Source organism: Carettochelys insculpta, chromosome 12 (assembly GCF_033958435.1).
Source record: "Carettochelys insculpta isolate YL-2023 chromosome 12, ASM3395843v1, whole genome shotgun sequence".
Taxonomy (NCBI): domain Eukaryota; kingdom Metazoa; phylum Chordata; order Testudines; family Carettochelyidae; genus Carettochelys; species Carettochelys insculpta.
Genome location: NC_134148.1, coordinates 32,161,310 through 32,178,632, shown reverse-complemented (window position 1 = coordinate 32,178,632; position 17,323 = coordinate 32,161,310). Strand labels below are relative to the sequence as shown.

At 45.2% G+C, this 17,323-nt stretch overlaps 1 protein-coding gene across 5 annotated transcripts in view; it reads left to right on the top strand.

The window, feature by feature from the left end:
- AGBL1 (AGBL carboxypeptidase 1) overlaps positions 1–17,323 on the top strand; it is a 453,395-nt gene that overhangs the window by 176,466 nt on the left and 259,606 nt on the right. The window lies entirely within an intron of this gene.

The window sequence follows — 17,323 nt, the reverse complement described above, 5'->3', positions numbered from 1 at the left end:
TTCCCCTGTTAGTCAGACATTGGGAACAGTCTCCACATGAAAGCCAATTGTTTGGTGTCTGATTTCACAACTGTAAGCTGCTGAGTAGCAATAGTAGCCCTTGGCTGCCGGGACAGAGCTGTACCACAGCTGTGTGGCTTAACTTGGCTCTAGCTGGCTAAATCAAGATCCATCGGTCCTACTAAATCATTCCATGCAGATTTTAGCTGCAAGGCAGCGATGCTTGGGAATAACTTGCTTTCACTAATGTTTTGCTTAGACTGTATGTGGGGGGAAGCAGAATAAGGATCTATTTTGCCATTATGTTTTCATTTAAATACCCCCCAATGCCCCCGCAGTGATGCTTCCTTTATCTCCCAACTCACATTTCTTAATAGATTTTGAATCCTCCTGGATCTAGGGAATGTCTGCACAGCAAAAGCCATGCATGGCTAACCTAATGGAGCTAGTCTGGATAACAATAGCAGTGAAGACAGTGCCATGAGGACTTCAGAGTGGATAATGAGCTGAGTGTGTACTCCAGGTCTCAGCTGGCTTGGCTTGTACTTCTGTTGCTGCAACATATTCTGCATTTACATTGCTGTTATTACCTTTGCTAGATGGATTCAGAAAAGCTCACATAGGCTAGTTCTACACAGTTTTAACTGGGCAGACATACTCCCTCCTTTTTTACCTCAAACCATGTTCACTTGCTCCCTCGCTCTCTTCACTGGCTCGAAGGCAGCACTTTGCTGTTTCTGACAAAGAACCCAAAGTACAAGGTAGCCAATGAATTGGAGAGAGAAGCTATTTTTGAACTGGACTAAATGTGGTGGGCTTGTGTGATATTTGGGGAAGTTCCAAATGCTTCTGAACATGGAGTTTGTCCACTTGCAATGGATGTTTGATAGTGGTAATACACTACATTCACCGTGTTCTTCTAGGGTGGTCATATCTGCTCCAGTGACAGGCCTAAGAGATTATAACTACCTGCAGATTAAAGCTAGAGGAGTTACTCCTTTTGGTCAGTAACAAGGGTTCATTTTTTTTTGTGCTGCCAGTGCAAAGTTTTTGATCCTCACTAGTGACTGTTTTTCATGCATGTGTATGGCCACAGTTTGTTACAAAAGGTTAATCTCAAAAGTCTGGGAGATTGGTCTGCACAAGCACTCAAAATCTTTCTGCTTCTTCAGACATTTTGAGGCTGTAGAACTGTGTTGGACTTTTCTGGGAACATGAGGTTACCTAAGGCAGGTGGATTTTGGTACAAATTGGATGAGACCCATGGTGCAGAGACAGTAGTAAAAAATGAAAAACAATGAGAGAAAATAAAAAGAACTTTCTCAGACTTCCCAAATCAATTGATTCTGAGTTAGTGTGAAAGCCTCAGTGGACAGGTACTAGGGATTGTAGTGCTATTCCCCAGCCTGTCATGGTGCCATGAACCATCATTTCATTCATGATATATAACTTCCAAGTAAGCTGGCACAACAGCAGCTTCGCAAGTCCATTCAATGGAACAAGGCATATTCCTGAGTCTTTTAGGTCTCTGCTGGGACTGAATGCCTCAACCCTTCCAGACAGAATAGGCCAGTGGAAAGTGGATGGGGGATTATTTTACTCATTTTTTTTTCCGTTTCACTGCACTTAAAGTCTCCAGCAGATGGAAGACTGGAGGGAATGCCAGCTCTTTCTCTCTCAAGCTTTCAGCGGGTGACTGTTCAAGGGCAAGACCTCAGTGCAGAGGAAAGAGCTCTGCAAGGCTCTTTGATGAAGGGCCACTTCCTGAGCTCCTGTCCTCACAGAGGAGCTCTGCTTTACTTGGCACAGAGTAGTTCAAGCCAGACTCCAGTGACTGGGGCACTTCTTGCTTGACAGATAAATCATGAGACTCTGGTTCCGTTCCTGGTGCTACCACTGTTTTCATGTCCATGGGCCGGTTAAGGCTTGTCTGGATGACCTGTTAGTGTATGGCAAGGTGGAGTGCAAATAGCATGTCATGCATTAGACTAGAGGTCCCCTGCAGTGCTTTGATCTCCTCTGTCTGGGAGTGGTGGTCAGTCAGTTCACAGCAAGGAAGTTTTAGTATGTGGTAGCAGGGTCCACAGCACCAGGAAGTGCCAGGTAGGGAAGCGTGCTTTATATCTATACCCTGCTTATTGAGCACTAACCATTTGGCTAGGAAAGCCCCCGGTTTGCCCTCCTTTGCCCCAGGCCTCCATTTTCCCCTTGGCTGTCCTCACCCATATGCTGAATACACAGTCACATAGTGCATCCCACAATTTGGAGCACCACCTGGGTCTTAATGTCCACCCTCCTGCTTCTTCCTATCCCTGTTCTGTGGCTCTGCTTCCCCTGGAGAGGATCTAGTTAACTACAATGTGAAAAAGTTTGGCAGACCTATTAGCAGAGCAATGAACCTGTGAAAGAGCCATTCAAGTGATAATCAAGCCATTTAACAGGTATTTGCCAACCCCAGGTATATAGTGCCCGCTTGTTAGTCTACAGGATCTTAATTTAAAATTTGCTTTAAAAATATTTCACTAGTGTGTTGCTGAGGATTATAAAAATCAGACTTCTAAAAAATCATCACACCACACTCCCAGGCTGCTCTTGGACATAGACATACCAGTTTAATAGTACTACCTAAGGCCTCATAAATCTTAAGGATGTCCCTGATTTTCCTGGCTGTAAAATGGGGATAATGATATATGTTAGAGATGGGAAACGTCTCAGTCTAGTCTACCTCCCTCCAAGTGCAGGATTGGTACCCATCGTACATTTTACTAGTATTATACCTGGTCATTTCAAATACTACAGTGACTATTCTACAACTTGACACAGAGCATAACATGCACAGGAAGGGTTTCTGATACTCAGAATGTGTTTCCCTCATTCCAGGTGACACCCTTTACATTTATATTCTGAGGCTTACTTAATTAACATGTGTCACATGCTTTCAGATCTTCAGGTGGAGGACAATAGTGCCTAAATGTATCCATCCACCTACTTGCGTAGCTTCCATCTTATTACATAAGAATAAAATGGAGAAGTTGGTGCTAGGGGGTGGGAAGACATATCACTTCCAACTTAACACAGCTTCACCTTTCCGAGCGCCCTGCTGCTTGGGTGAGATATCTCCCCTCCAGGCTGGCTTCTCTCTCACAATTCTATCAGAAATAATGCCTGGTGAGGTGTGTTTCCCAGTTTTCACACCAGTGTGTCAGCTTCCACTTGGAAGCCCTTCATGAGGCAACAAAACAATGAGCTGGTGGTGTTGTTAATTTGCATTACAGTCATGTGTCCAAGCCCTGATACTGTTAATGTTACTGGCCAGGTGGACTCAAACCTGGAACCTCCAGAGCTTAGTGCAGGAGCTTCTACAGTTTGAGCTAAAAGCCGGCTGGCTCTCAGCTAAGGCTGTAGAGGAGACTCATTCTTTCTCTGCGTAAGTGGTGACGATGCCACTGCACGGGACAATGAACCACACCTAGGTGTGTGGGTTACACTCAGCTTTGCACATGCACACTGTCAGAAGTGGTATCTGCCATGAACTGCTGACAATTTAAATAGACAAGGAAGGCAAAGTGTAAGGAGAAACCAGGGCACAGCAGCAAAGTGACTTGTCCAAGGTCACACAACAGGTTAGTGGCAGAGATGGGACTAGATATGGGGAAACCCTTCCTGTTCTCTCCCAGTCTGGTGTCCTCTCTTTAGGTACATGCTGCCTGTTAGGTAGGATTTAGCAGCTCATGAATACACTCAGATACCAAATTAGTATTGTTTGTAGTGCAGTAGTGCCTACAGCTGGACCTCTTGGTGCCATGCGCTGTACAGACACAGAGCACAAAAATGACCCCTGTTCCAATCCAATTGCTGTTAGAGCTCACATCTTCCACTTGTCTGCTCCTTTTGCCATGTTTCCCCCACTGTTTCCTTCAGTCCCCTGCTCCCTGCCATTCCTGGTACATTGCAAATACACGGACATTATTGTACTATCTAAGCACTAGTCTGTACTAGGATCTCTACCCCATCCCTGGAGCCCCTCACTATTCCTCACCATTGCAGAATTCTGATTCATAGATCCATCTGTACATGTGTGGCAATCTAACACCTGCTCCCCGCCTCCCCGGGCCAGGATCACGCCGTGACCTCCACCACATACACACACAAACACACTTCATTGCCTCCTCTCCCAGTCCTACACCCAAATGGTCAGGATGAAATAACGCCCTCCACCAGTGTTCCCTCTAATTTTTTCCATCCATGGGCAAAGTTTTATGTGCACAAAGGCATGTGCAGCTGAGCACTACTAATAGAAACACAGGCTGCCGGCTGTGGGCGCTCTGCTAATCAGCTGGGCAGCACCTGAATCCAGCTGCCCAAGAGCTCAGTTTACAGGAAGCACTGCCCTCCTCTGCTCTTTGGAAGGCTCTTAGAGAAGCCCGCCAGGGTGGTTTGATTGAGATGATTACCTTGAGCATCCCTGCCTGGATGCGGCTTTTTAATGAGCAGCGTGATTGCAAATCTTTCCCTGCTGGATGTATAGACTTCTATCAATCTCTCTCCTCTCCTCCTCCCCCGGATCTGTGCTCTGGATTTATGCTTTTCTAGTCCCCCTATCTTAGCATCTTTCCTTATTTAAAAGAGGATTAATTTTTCTTTGTTGGCAGTGCTTTGAAGCTCTTCCTCCCTTCATCCTCCCTTAGTGCCAGAGCATGTATAATACTTCATCGCCAGTCGTGGAGATGGATGCCAGTGCATGGAATTTATAAAGCGCTCCTGCTAGCAGCACTGTCACCCCCGTGGCTGCCCGCCATACCTAAACCAACGGAAGAGCACTCTCATCCCAGCAGGGCACTGCACAATCACGGTCCAAAAGCCTTGTGCAATAACAAGACAAGCAGGGCCTCACTGTTTGCTTTGGTTAATGTGATCTGGAAGTTACATGTGGCGAATATTCTTCTAACACAGACGTGAATGCAGTGATGTGATTACATGCCGGCAGCTCATGGCCAAGCAGGGAAACATCTCTCCTCCTTTCCCTATATCCCCAGCTTTTCATTCCTTTCAGTGCTTTAACAATCTATCCGATTCCTCCAGCAATGGAAGGAATCACAGCTCTGGAACTGACTGGAAATGAAGTGTGTGTGGGGGGCAGGGGGGTGGTTCTACTTATAAAAAATATAGCTCCTTAATGGTCATCACAGCTGGACTTGGCTTTGTTCAAACCCGACAGAAACTGTGAGTATCACATGGTGTTTGCTGTTGTGTTTGTCTCAACGGCCTGTTCCTATATCCTTTCCAAGAGGCAGGGAGGCTGAGAGACTTGCCAGGCCCCTGGGCAAGGCGGGTCTTGGCTCTACACCCCCAGAAGAGGCAGGTCTTCAAGCAGCAGGGGCGGGGTTGTGGGCAGCCAGTCCTCAGCACCGCTTGGAGCACACTGCACCACCCTCTCCCCAGCCTTCAGGGCTGCCCAGAATCTACCCTGTGGTGCTCCAGCAGTGATTTAAAGGGCCCAGGACTGCGGCCACCCACCCGTGCCATATTGACAATGGTTGGGAGCATTTGTTCCTTTTGAATCTCTGGGCTCGGGGGCAACTGTCCCCTTTGCCCCTCCCCACACCCACCACCATTGGTGGGCCTGCCCAAAGAACCATCGCAAAACATGCAGCCAATCAAATGACAGATTTTGCAGGCAGGCAACATACTCCCTTTATTGTAAAATCTGGGTCTAGCGACACGGGTTGTATTGGTGGCTCTCCCACTGACATGCTATGTGACTGCTTTACCTTCACCCCCCCCAGATCCCTAAGTGGGGAGGATAATGCTCTCCTGCCTTTGGAAAGCATTTGAGATCTCTGAATGAGAAGTGTGTAGATCTACTTGGAGACTTGGTTTATTCTCTCTTCCAAACCGCATATCTTCCACGTTGCAGTTTGTGGTGGTTTGATGTTGTCCAAAGGCAACAAGCAGCATGCCTACACAAAACCGGCCAAGAAATGCTAGATTTACAGTAGGGTGACAATGTAGGCTGGCTGGAACTTTTCAAAATGGCTAAAAAATACCAATTTGTCTGTCACTTGGGCTGAAACAAACTAGATTTCTTCCGGTCTGAGTTTTACGGTATGTCCTGAATCAGGGCCTCCAGGGGAGACTGGAGAAGACTTGGTTATGGCAGCACCAATGGAGCCTTTCTAACCAAGAGATGCAGTGTGGGGAGTGGTACGTGCAGTTTCATTTACGCGCACATTCACATATATGCATATGTGCAGTGGCAAAGCCACTCACAAGCTCCTTCCCAGGGACACAGCTGCTGACACACTATGTTGGTGTTTCCCAGTTTTATTTAGGCACAGAACTCTTTTAAACTCAAGAGTGTTGGGGAACCACATTCCCAGGCTCTACCCACCTCAGCTGCCAGACCCCCACCCCCATCCCCAGGCTTTACCCACCTCCGTCCCCATATCTGCCCCCTATCTCCAAGCTAGACCCCTCATCCCCAGGCTTAACCCCTCTCAACCTCAATCCTGCCCCGCCTCAATCCCAGGCTTAACCTCTCTTAGCCCCAAACCAGCTGCTGGGACTAACTCACCCATGGCACTGGCTGGGGAGCCAACCTGGGCCACTATGTGCACCCAAAGGAAGGAAGGCTGGTGTGGAGGTGTTCTGCTGGTGGTGTGAGCTGAGTCACACGCGCCGGAGTGGAATGGCTGCTTGGGTAGCAGGGTGAGTGAGGGACTCTGTGGCTCTCTGCCCTGCTGCCACTGAAATAATGGAACGAAATTTTAACAGCTGGATCCTTCCCACCGCCCTGCCAGCCATGAAGCCAATTAAACTTTGTTCTACTGTTTAAGTGGCAGCAAGGCAGGGAGCTGCAGAGGAGTCAGCTACTGTCATGACATTTTTCTCATGGGGCCCTTGTTTTCACTTCACGAAACCCTGGGGTTCCATGGAACACCATTTGGGAAACACTGCACTATGTGGACATCCTTGTGTGCCTGTATCCAATCTTGCACACAAGCTTGTGATACTCCCATAAATATCTGACACCTACAACTCATATACACATGCATACACTGCTTCTTTTATATTCAATCACTACCTTCACGTGCTCACTCTCACAAAGAAGTAGTCAGCATTTTGTGTTCTTGCTGGGCTTCTCCAGACACTGCAGTTCTGGATAAATACTGCTATTTATTATACTTAAATTTAGGGTTATTAATTATATCAGTATAAACCTAATTTATATCACCATAAACAGCAATAATAAATGCTGCCAAATGCTAATACCCAGTGCTTGCCAACTGTGCCTGTGCTTGATGGGTTTTTTCCTCCCCACTTCCCATAAGCGTTAAATTAAAAATGATTCACTGTTGCAGGATCATAGATCAAGCTATGGGCAGGAGTGTCCAGGGAAATGCACTTCTTTTAAAAAAAAAAAACAACACACCACATGAAACTGCCTGTGAATTCTTTATGCATCTTTCCCCTTCCCATCTCTGCCACTCACAGATGAGGCCAGTATTAATAGTGTGCGGCCAGTTCCTGTCAGTCTCCAGCATTGCAACAACCTTCTTTCGTGTCCTTTCCTCCTTTTATGCTACTCATCATTCTCTCCCCTGTCTTTCCCATTGCTCTCCGTTCCAGAGCTATGGCTTCACTAGAAGTATCTGTTGACAGATGTTTCTGTCAGAAGAGGTTTTTCCAGCAAAACCTCTGTTGACGGAGTGCTACCATATACTAAAGTGGATTGAAAGAGGGATCCACTCTATTGACAGAGCAGCTGGAGTGTCTGGCTGCTCTCTGGACAAAACAGCTAACTAGAATAGAAGAAGACAGGTCTGCCCAGTGTCCTGGAAGCCCTGTCTATCAACAGAAGGCCCCTCCCAGAGCATCCACACATTTTTGTCAACAGAATCTGTCAACAAAGATACTCTTCCTCATCTGAGAGAGGCAGAAGGTTGTGGGTGGAAGTGCCGAGTTTTGTCGACAGTGTTGACAAAACACTGTGTGTGTGGATATGTGGTGAGTTCTGTCAAAAAAAAAACAAAAAACCTTCACTAGTGTAGCTGTAGCCCTGGTTTTGAATGGCAAAAGCACCTGAATGCTTGGTTTTTCAGTGACATTTTTCGTTTTAGGAACTCCGGGTGAAACCCACACACCTTCTAGGCATGGTGTAATTTCTCATCTGCTGGCACTGAGACACCTACAGACAGAATAATCAGTCTGCTCTACAACCTTGGCTAATAGGCAGCTGGCTTTTATCTCATGTGGTAGAGGCTCCTGTTGTAAGCTCCATAGGTCCTGGGGTTCCGTTCCACCTGTTGGTAGTACAAAAGCACTGCAGACAAGTTAGCCCTCCCACCTGTGTGAGCTGGTACAATGAGGGTTACCAGGAAAGAAACACCACACTCAAAATAGCCCTGCTAAATTTGGCCAAGGTTGTATCCTTAAATAGAAAAAACAGTGTAGATCTAGCCTAAGTGTCCTCTCCTATTTTAATGGTAGCAAAACAGAGGCATGGAAAAGTTGAATGATTTCTTCCCAGGTCACAGTGACAGAGTTAGAACAAAACCAAAAGCAGTCAAGTGGCACTTTAAAGACTAGCAAAATAGTTTATTAGGTGAGCTTTTGTGGGACAGACCCTCTTCTTCAGACCATAGCCAGACCAGAACAGTTAGGATTAAGTCCCAGGAGTCCTGATTTGCTCTTTTGGATTTTAGCCACAGATTGTCTTTAAAAAACAAACCAAAATGCTGAGTTATAATTTCAAAACTTCTAAAATGGTTCAGCAGAGGTCTGCTTTAACTTGTGCCTTTATCATTACTTTGGTCCTATTTTATGCAGGGTGCTTTCTCCATCCCAGCTGAGTTCTGGCTATTCACTGATTTTGTCACCGGGGTTGTCCAGTTGGTCAGACAGGGTGTTCAGCCCATCTGGTCTGGCAACCATAGGTGTCACTGAAGCTAAAGTGGCAGGGTTTGAGAACCTGGATAATCACAGAAAGTTAGAGAAAAAAGCCTTGTCAGGTTACAGTCCATGGCCAGTGCAGGCATGTTCTCCACTGCACATTTTCTGTACCCCAAATGATAGCAACAGAGAGAAAGCCGTGCTAGTCTATATAGTATCAAAACAAAAAAAACAGTCAAGTAGCACTTTAAAGACTAACAAAATAATTTATTAGGTGGTGAGCTTTCGTGGGAGAGACCCACTTCTTCAGACCACAGCCAGACCAGACCAGATTCAAATTTAAGGCACAGAGCAAATCCAACTGATTTGCTCACCTTAATAATTTTTTTTTGATTTGTCAACTTTGATTACTTTTTTGGTTCTCTGTGTATATTTAGACTATAAAATCATCATAGAAATACTGATTAAGAAAATGTAAAACAGAGAAGAACGCATCATGTTTTCTATACAGTAGAGTCTCAACATTTGTGAGGGTTCTGTGTTAAGAACCCTCACAAATGTTGATTTTCGCAAAGCGGGGAGAGGCTTGGAACCCCAGGAAGTGGCAGCTGCAGGCACCCTGGGGCCTCGGGGAAGCCGCAGCAGCCACTGGCACTCCTGGCCAGGGAGTCCCAAAGAAGCTGTAGCAGCTGCTGGCACTCCCAGCCCCGGAGCACCGGAGGATCTGTGGCCACTCGCGAATAATTGAATTTGCGAATGTGGCACTCGTGAAAGTCGAGACTCTACTGTATTTAATGTTGCATTCAGCAGAACAGCTGACTTGACTTTACTTACAAAGATTTGCAAATAAATCTCTAACAAACTTCAGGGTGTATCAAAAAACTTGGGACTAACATTTTTAATTCTCAAATGTTGTGCTTTTTAGTTGTCTTCTGATGTTCAGTCTTCACAATCTGGCATGCCGTCGAAAATGTGCTCTATTTTCTTTTGAAAGAAATTCTAGCAGTGTTTCAAATGCTGTTTGATATATCTGGGTTCAGAGATTTGGCTGGAAGGGATGAACAGAGAGGTGGAAGAAAAGAAGAGCGAGACAGTGGGGAAGAGGGCAGGGCCTGGGTAGAGCATGGGCCAGAGCACAGGCTGAGGCGCTTGCCTCTCCAAGCAGCAGCTTCACCCATCACCCGTGGCTAAATGCCTTTGCAAGCAGAGCTGTATCAGATCCAAAAGAGAATTCTTCCATAGAAGAACTTGTGCAGATGATGGTACAGATATGCTGCTATAGCAGGGGGTTAGCATCGAGTATATGAATTAGTGGGCTCTCTTACTGGAGGACTAAGGGTGATGTGTTAGCTTGTGTGCATGTTCACCACTGTTCCCCACGAGTTGGAATGTGTCCACTATGGAAAATGTCTATGATACAGTGACTTTGTTGAAGGCATGTGTGAACTTCACAGAGACTTCTAGGGAGAGGAGGTTTGGCATGGGTATTGATATCACTGCTGCTTTTCCCTGGGGATCCATCCAGGCAGGGTAGCTTGAATGACCTAGAACTCCACAGGCTCTCCTCCAGTGGAGGCGATTCCAGAGAGGCACTGAATCAACACCCGTGTCCCCTTCCGTGCTATTCCCACCCATCTGGGGAGACTGTCCCAGCCACCGCCATCTCATGCAGTGCAATAGGGATGTGGGGGACAATTTGCTTACCTGTGCTTGGCTCCTCTGGAGCGATATGCGCCCAGTTACTGCTACTGACAGCTAAGAGGGATTCCATGTTCGACCCATAGGAAGAATCTCAACTTAAACCTATCCTTTTGTACTGGGCTGAGGTCACAGGCCACCCGAGTAAGCACCCCTTTGTAGCCAATGGTTTAGGCCAAAGATACTACAGCCATGCTACTGCCTTCTATCTGCACTTCCAACAATGTTATTTATGCTGTTCTCTGTCGGCTGGCACCGCCTTGCCTCTTGAGTTATTAGCTTTATTCGGTTATTACCAGTGTTTCCTCCTCCCTCGATGTGCTCCCATACATCTTTGCTTCTCAGGAACATACTTTCCTCTCTATTTACTGCTTTTCCTGGTGCCTCTCTCCCCCAAGCGCTCTTCTCCCCTTTCCTGGCAGCCCAGAAATGGCCAAGGAGATAAATAAGCAGCATAACTCTTCCCAGCTATTATTTTTTGTTGTGGTTGCCATGAATAGTAATACATATAATAACAAGGAAACAAATCTTATTACTAAAGTAATTACAATAAATAAAAAAAAGACCCAAGAGGGGAGATGAAGGAAGGGGCTGTCGGGGGAGTGATTGCAGCAGGATTTTTTAAGAATTTAATTTCCGTGAGATGTTCTCTGCCACTTTGCTGATACTCTGTTCAGGGGGAATGTGACTAATTAGTTGTTGCTGTTGTAACAGGTCCTCTACTAGTTTATTTATGTACCTGTGTCTTTAAACAGTAGCTTGTGTATGGATCTGCTCCAGTCACACAGCAGCAGTTGGTTTTACTGCCGAGTGCTTTTGTTTCCTTTAGGCTGGGTGCCTGAGTCACTGTGGTTTTGGGGAGCTGGCCAGTCTTCTTTTTCTCTTCTAGTGCTATGAACTTCCAGGATTTGGGGGATTCCCCCGTCCCCCGAGGGAGCTCATGGAAATGGGAAGCAGGAGGAGTTGTTTTCTGATGCCTCTTCTGAAACAGACGCTCTTTCTCTGTGCTTGGACAGATCACAAAAACTTTCTGCCTTAATTTCCCATCGGTACTGTGGTAATGACTATACTGCCAGCACTTTTTAACAGGTTGTGAGGACTAATTAGTTAATAAGCCAGATGAAGATCTGGTGCAATCTAGTGACTCTCTCCTTATTTCAAAAGGCTGGCAGGACCATGGATCTTGCAGGACCAGAGAGTCTCAGGGCTGGGAGGAGGAGGGGCCAGACAGACCAGTGGCTGGAGCCCAGGGCAGTCGTGGTTGGTCTGGCAGCAAGGGGTGGGGGATCAGCTGCAGCCAGGAAGCCTGGGCCGGGACCAGAAGCAGCGGGGCAGAATTGACAACTCCTGGTCTGGCAAAATCCCTGGTTCAGGACCAGTTGGGTTGCGAGGGTGCCACACCAGGGAGGTTGAACCTGTACTTTATTTGACTATGGCTGTGTCTACACTAGCCCTAACAGCAGCTAGGAATAAGGGGATTTCGAAGTTGCCAGGGTCCTTTCGAAAAGGAGTCCCATTCTGGACAAGCCGTGCGGCGGCGAGCCGTGTCAATTTTGAAGTGCTGCGGCTGCCAGCATTCTAATGAGGTGCTGAATATGTATTTCAATGCTTCATTAGTAAACTTCAAAATGGCCATGCAAATAGCTAGTGTAGACATAGCCTGAGTGTGGCAGATCCTCTCAGATACCAAGGCAAATAGCTGGCATCCTTCCGAGCCTAGCCTATTAGGTTCTCATGGGGAATCATCAGTAACATGCTAACTCCTGAGACAACTGGAAGCTTTTGTTCACCTGTTGCCACTCCAAATCCATGCCCGGGCTTTGCCCCATTTCCAGAGCTGGAATCATTTATTCATTGGACAAGAGAAAGTTCACAAAATGAAACAGCAAGACCTGCACTTCAATAGAGGTGAAGAAGAGTGTCGGTGACTTTACTAAAATATCCACTCGACCCAGAAAGCTGAAATTGCAAAGGAATGAAAGGTTATTGTCTTTCTTAATACATCTCACTATAGCACATTGTGTCATAAATTAGGCAATATTTCTTTCGCTTTGAAACCTGGGCATCCTTAGAGTTTATTGTGACATTCCCAGTTTTATAGTACCATTCAGTCCCTTTTAAGTATTAAAACACATCATTTGTTGTAATATATGCTCAGGGACTTGCATATACAGTGTACGAAAAGGAAAGACGGAGATGTACTGGCCTGTAGTTATCCCAGTCCAGATTTGGATGAACTCTTCATTTGTGTTCAGCAGTAGTGAATTCTGTGAAAGGTTGGTCTCTTGTCCATTGTTTTAATATGTGTTTTTTAGATATTACATTCTCTCTCTTCCCTCTTCCTTTTCCTTTGGGGGTCTATGAGGTTAGAGGCTGGCAAAATGCTGTGATGGAGAAGAGTAAATAGCCCTAAGTATGGTAATAAAACAAAAAAGACTCAAAAACTAAAACACTGCCTGTGGTAGGCTTTTCTGCAAAACATGCTATAGTCATAGGTCCAAAATTGCTGTGCAAAAAAGAGCATCGACTAGAGATCAAAGTATATACACCGCAAGCTTGATTGTATATACAATTGTTATGATTATATGGACAAATTTTGCTACCACAATTTTGGCAAATAGTCTAATTTAAAGGAATAAGCTGAGTGTTCCAAACAAACAGCAAAAATCAAAACATGCAATAAAGTGAATCAGTATGGGTATAATTGAGGAGATATGAAATCAGTAAACAGCAACAGATTTTAACTGGCAGTGCTTTAAGAAGGAAGATGTGTGGAAGCCCACTTGTACTCCTGTGTGGCAGTCTGAGCCTGGGGGAAAGGAGGGCTGGGTTGGGGAAGTAGGGGAACTCCTGTAAGGATATGTGGAGAGTTTGAGCTGGGAAGCAGAATGGGCTGGGAAAAGTTAAGACGGGGAGCTGCTATAATGATGCAGCATGGATGTATATGTCCTTAGCCAGGCTCCCTGAGAGCAATTCCAGGCTCCCAGACAGAATAAACAATGGACTTCCAAATGACGGAGTCTGCCTGGCATTTCGGTGGTGCTGGGTCTGAACAGCAGGCAGGTTCCAACCTTCTTTTTCATCCATGTGAGCGACATATTTTGTTGTGCGCACCAAGCTGGGTGCAGCCACAGAAACGAAATCCTCGATATCTACTACAGATTTTAGAGAGTGTGTCCGTTCAGTCAAGATCTCCTTTTAAATGGAAGAACTAGGACCACCAAATTTGGTATACATCTTCCTCATGCAACTCGCTCCTGTTCACTAGCCCAGTGTGAGGTTAATAAGCATGGGGAAGCCTTGCAATTTCTTACATAACTTGGGAGACTAGGCCTGAGGATCCTTGGTGTGTTCTGTGTTGTGTGTTAATGTGTGTGCACCTCAGACCAGACCCACTGAGACAAACCACCAAGCACAGGCTTTATTCTGTAGAAAAACACATAACAGGATCACAGTTCAGCTGCCCCACTCCTCTGCCTGCAGCCTGCACGCTGCTTCAGCTCAGTCTCTGCTGAGACCCCTGCTGGGGGCAGGGTGCACATTCTACAGCACAACTCCCCTTACAAAAACACAGTCCAGTAGCACTTTAAAGACTAACAAAATAATTTATTAGGTGATGAGCTTTCTCGCCCAGATCCAGACAGATATCATCTTTCTCTACCTTGATTACTATTTTCGGTTCTCTGTGCCTTAAATATTGAGTCTGTTCTGGTATGGCTATGGTCTGAAGAAGTGGGTCTGTCCCACGAAAGCTCATCACCTAATAAATTATTTTGTTAGTCTTTAAAGTGCTACTGGACTGCTTTTTTGTTTTACAAACACGTTTTAACTTCCACAGTAATTAAGCCCTTCAACAGCCAAGTCCATGTCCTCCCTCTGTGTCACTTAAACTCTTCTCTATCTAAACAAAAAGCAGTCCAGTAGCACTTTAAAGACTAGCAAAATAGTTAATTAGGTGAGCTTTCGTGGGACAGACCCACTTCTTCAGACCATAGCCAGACCAGAACAGACTCAATATTTAAGACACAGAGAACCAAAAACAGTAAGCAAGGAGGACAAATCAGAAAAAGATAATCAAGGTGAGCAAATCAGAGAGTGGAGGGGTGGGGGCGCAGGTCAAGAATTAGATTGAGCCAAGTATGCAGAGGAGCCCCTATAGTGACTCAGAAAGTTCCCATCGCGATTTAAACCATGTGTTAATGTGCCGAATTTGAATATAAAAGCCAGCTCGGCTGCTTCCCTTTCCAGAATGGTGCGATAATTCTTCTTCAGTAACACACATACCTTTAGGTCATTGACAGAATGCCCCGTTCCATTGAAATGTTGACTAACTGGTTTGTGGATCTGGAGTGTTTTGATGTCTGTTTTGTGTCTCTGTTACTATTCAAACTCTTCTGTGGGTGCCTAAAAAGCTGTTTTTGCACCTACCTGTAGAAAAACACAAAACAGGATCAACAGTTCCTCTGCCTGCAGTCTGCATGCTGCTTCAGCTCAGTCTCTGCCAAGACCCTACTGGGGGCCGGGTGCACATCCTGGTAGGAACTAAGGAGTTCTGCCAGCATGCTGCAGTTTGTAGTCCACAACTTGTAGTTCCCAGGGCTGGGGCTGAAATGCACTGGTCCTTGGGCTACACTCATATCAAACTTAAAGCCATATAAGGGGTTGGTTGTGCCAGGAGAATACGATGTGCTTGAAATGGGATTGCTTCTCACAAAACCAACGGAAAAGACAGAATCACCAAATCAAGCACAGTCCTTATGAATGACATAACTGAGTGAATGTTAAGAGATTGAACAAAAATTAGCTAGAAAAATGGGATGAACGTTGTAATAAGATTTTTTTTCTCAATAAATCTTATATAAAAGAAATAAAAGCAGAGAAATTTGGAGTAGTACTCTTTTTTGGCACGGCTAAATCGATACTTAAGGTCTGAAAACTAGAAGACAACGTTACTGGAAACCCAACTGACTATATAGCCCTTTGTTGTTCAATAGTAAATAAGAATTTATAAGTCTGAATCAAAAAACACTTGATGGAATTCCCATTTTAAAAAGTTACTAAAAATTAAATTTTAACTATGTATTTTTAAGAAATCCAAAATAAAAATTAACTTCATAAAAATAACACTGCATTTTTTGAAAAATATAATCCATGTATATTTTCATTTTATTTCCCCCCCCAAAAAAAAAAGAAAAAGAAAAACTTAATTGAGTTAAGCACCTGAGGAATTCCAAGTACATCTGTCAGGAATATATATTTATAAAAAAATACCATAAGGATAATTACCCAACCAGGACAAGTTAGGCATTTTAGAACTCACTATTCAAAGAATTAAAGCTATGCATAAGATAAATAAAAATGATAAAATATATAGACCAGTCAAAACACTAAAATAGCACACTTGGAAAGAATAAAATTATGGAACTATATGTGCATTTATGGGAAGTACCAAGTAGTACCAGCAACAAAAATACAAGTGTGTGTTGGGAGAGACAGAGGTGGGGTGTGGGTGTGGGTGTGTGTGAGAGGGAGAGAGAGGTTCAGGATCGTGTACATGTGTATGTATGAGACACAGACAGGACTGTTTGTGAGTGTGACACAGATGAGACTGTGTGTGTGTGAGAGAGTGCATGTGCATGTGCATGCATGACACAAGCAGTGTTTGTGATGGCTGCTGGGGAACTTGCGAGGTGCCTGAGCAGTATCTGTAAGACAGGGAAAGTTCTCCTTCTCTGTTCCTGAGCCTTGTCTCCCCACCCCAGCTTTGCAAAGGTGTGGCACGTGGGCAGAGGGGGAGAGAGGCAGAGAGAGTGTGAGTCTGTATGTATCTGCCAAAGAAGGACTTTGTGAATTGGCTGCTGGGGAAATCTCAGAAACTGTACTGCCTCTTTGAGAGACACTCACATATTCAGAGTAGAAGGAAAATGCTCCAGCCTGAGTCCTGCTGAGCGTGTGCCTTTTGTGTTCTCGCCCCCTGCTCTTCACAGATAGGGTCCAGAGGCAGGGGGCACCCTGACTGTAACATCAGCACCCCCACCCCCTGCTCTGCACAGTTAGCAGGAGACTCCGAGGAGCACAGAGCTGCATGAAAATGGAGGAACAATGAGGGGAGGGGCATGGGGCATGTGAATCTCTCCTGTGCGGCAGGATCTCCATGTACCCTTTAAACTTGTCTGGGCCTCTGGGCAAATGCCCCCTTCACCCTCCTTCCCTTACTTTCGCCTGCATCAGCAGGCTTGTTTAAAGCAAAGTTTTAGATTGCAAGCTGTTTGGAATAGGGGTTGTATCTATAGCTGTTTGTGCAGCCTCTAACACACTGAGATTCCAGACCTGAATGGGACCTCTGGCTGCTACAGTAACATAAATAATACAACAGAAATAATGAGGATGAAACCAGTAGCAATCTGTAAAAATTACTTTAAAAGCCTGTAGAAATGAACATAAACAACTTTTCTACAGGGTTTTTGGAACCAGTGGAATTGTATGGGAAATGGGATGTAATTTTATAAAATGGGTAAATATTCCACTTCAATCTATGGGATTATTCCACCTAAATTATCTGGGGAAGCGAGCACAATGAAAAAAGCAGGAGTAAATAATACAGTCTGAACTGTAAATGTCTCGCACATGACAAGGCAGGGGTTTAGACTGAAGGGTTTTATCTGTCCAAAGGCCAGCACGCACATTTGAAGTAGCTAAGAGTAATAAAGTATTATCAAATAACATCTTACTA